Below are 2,900 nucleotides of genomic sequence, written 5' to 3' on the forward strand. Positions count from 1 at the left end.
TTAAATATGTTGAACTATGCTCTTTAAAAATAAGCAATATTTTTCACCTAAATATGTTGTACTAAATTCTTTGAAAATAACCAAGCACTGCAATTACAAAGTAACAACCTGGGCAAAGAACGGGCACTTCAGCTGGTCATTAATATATTCTCTAGCCTTGGAGAAGTGACTTTACCTTAGTTTATCCCATCTATTAAATGGTTATATATTTACCTATGTCACAGAGCTCCTTGAGAAGAAATGGTTGTGTGTGGAATGCTTTGAGAACTTTAGCTGAAAATACTGTGTATAGTAAATGAAAAATATTGTGCTGCCTGGCATCTCACTCCAGAATTACTCATCTGGGGAAAGCTCACTGAAGTTAGTGTGACTATTTACATTGACTGCATTAGGTTTTGGACCAGATCCTGAGTTCTACTCTCCTCCCACCTCCATCTGGTGCCAACCCAAGTTAAATGGTGAGGTTATGATGAAAATAGGTTCTCTGCTTCACCCACTCGGAGTATTATACTGGTGAATGGGGAGATTGGGATGTCAGTGTTTCAGCTATCCTCTACTACCCATCCTGTCTTGTAGTTCTGTTATTTCTAAATTCTAGTATGACACTTGAGAGGCTGAAATGTACTTGCTGCTTGTGGCAACAAAACTCTGCCACAGCAGCAATGGTTTCTTAATTAAGGGCTCTTAAATATGGAACTTTGTACAAAATAGGTCTTTGAATTTTGCATCAAGCTTGGCTGCCTATATATAGTTTTCATCATTCATTTGTACTAGTTCAGGGGCGGACAATTATTTTGGGCAGAGGGCCGCTTACCCAGTTTTGGCAGGCTGTCGAGGACTGCATGGGTAGCCCCACCCTTTGACAGGTGCCCCGCCCCCTTGGTCACCATCTTGGGACCAATGTTCCAATGTCTTGGGACCAGCGTCCTAGGGCCAGCACCGGTGGGACCCAAAGCGGGGCACAGGCTGGCAGGGGTCTGTGGAGCTGGGCTGCACCAGCAGGGAGAGGGGGGAGCTGGCCCGGCTCCATAGAGCCCCTGCTGGCTGGGACCCTGTGCTCCTGCCACCCTGCTCTGGGCCCTGCCAGCACTGGTCCTGGGACACCGGTGCAGGCCCTGTGCTCCCGCTGGCTCCTGCACCTTCTCACTCCCAGTGCCCCTCAGCCCCGTGGTACAGGTGGGGGGCAGCACACAGCCCTGACCCCCTGATCGCCAGCAGGGAAGAAGTTGGTGCTGAGCATGTGGAAAGGTGGCCCCTCGTCTGCCCCATGGCTGGCACTCTCTGCTGCAACCACTTGCAGTCCACGCGGGGCTGTCCTGAGCAGGCACAGGCAGCCCCATGCAGGCTGCAAGCAGGGCGCCGGGTATGGGACGGGTGAGGGGCCGCTTTTCTCTGCTCTCAGCACCAGCTTGTAACCCGCCCTGCTGCCAACCTGGGCCCCGCCGGCTCTGGGCTCACCTATCGGGGCTGTGCATGGTGACAGCAGCTGCAACCCCCGCACTTGCTGCGTTGGCCAGTGTTTGCTGCTGCTGCCCATCCGGAGCTTGCATGCTGGGCAGCCCACAGACAGTGGTGGCAAATACTGCCCAGCATGGTAAAAGGGGGGGCTGCAGCTGCTGTCGCCGTGCACAGCCCTGATGGGCGAGCCCGGAGCCAGCACAGGGCCCAGGCTGGCAACGGGGCAGGTTACAAGCTGGTGCTGAGTGCAGGGGGGGAAAAACAGCACCTCGCCCGCCCAGTGTTTGGCGCCCTGCACTGCAGCCACTTGCAGCCCACTTGGGGCTGCCTGTGCCGGCTCAGGACAGCCCCACGTGGGTTGTGAGCCGCTGCAGCCGGGAGCAACAGCCATGGGGCGGGGCAAGGGCCACTTTCCTCCACTCTGGGAAGGAGCAGGGAAGGAGCCCAGGGAAAAGCTGAGCCTGGGAAAAAGTGGCCCCTCCCCTGCCCCGTGGTCAGTGCTCCCTGCTGCAGCTGCTCACAGCCCACCCAGGGCTGTCCTGAGCAGGCACAGGCAGCCCCAGGCAGGCTGCAAGTGCCTGAATCACAGGGCACCGGCCATGGGGCAGGCAACGGGTCGCTTTTCCCCATGTTCAGCTTTTCCCCGGGCCACATTTCCCCAGGCTCCTTCCCTGCTGGGAACCTCCCCTGCCCAGCCTTTACCTGAAGTTCTGGCACAGTGCAGCTATGTGGTCCCAGGCCAGAAGCCCCTGCTGGGGTTTCCAGCTGGGGAGGCGGGGCCAGGGGGCCCCTGCTGTTGTGGGAGCCTGCCGGGCTTCCCCTGGGTCCTACTGCCCCTGGTTCCTGTCATTTTTGGGCAGATAAATATTAATTTTCTAAATTTCTAAATATTCATTTTCTAAATATTAATTTTCTAAATTTTTTAGGGGCCACATGGGCCAGATAGAATGGTCTTGTGGGCCGGATGTGGCCCTGCAGGCTGTATTTTGCCCACCCCTGTACTAGTTAGTACTAGTGTTTGGTCTAGCACTAGTATTTGGTCAAACTAAGGTTGGTGTTCTATGAAAAAGGTTAAAATGATGTTGCCCTTCTGCTGAGAAATAGATATTGGGCTCTTGAAAGCTGCTTTTCTATGTGAAAATCAGAAATGTAGAATCAGAGCATTTACTCAACAAAATTTGTTTGTTTCTACTATATACTCAAGTCCTATAAAAGAAAACAAATGGAGGCACTCCAGAATCTCAAATCAAACACGTTTCCTTTCACCTCCCTTGAAAGCTCTAAGCAATTTCTCTCTAATGTGAACAAGGAGAAATCCAGTGATGTATATATAGCAAAACTTTTGTTCATTGTGCTTAGAACCCAGTATTACCCAGTTATTTGAAAACTCTTCAGAGGTTTGGTTTATTTTTCATTTGTTTGTTTTTATTTCTGTTCCCCAG

This window comes from Alligator mississippiensis, chromosome 7 (assembly GCF_030867095.1).
Source record: "Alligator mississippiensis isolate rAllMis1 chromosome 7, rAllMis1, whole genome shotgun sequence".
Lineage (NCBI taxonomy): Eukaryota > Metazoa > Chordata > Crocodylia > Alligatoridae > Alligator > Alligator mississippiensis.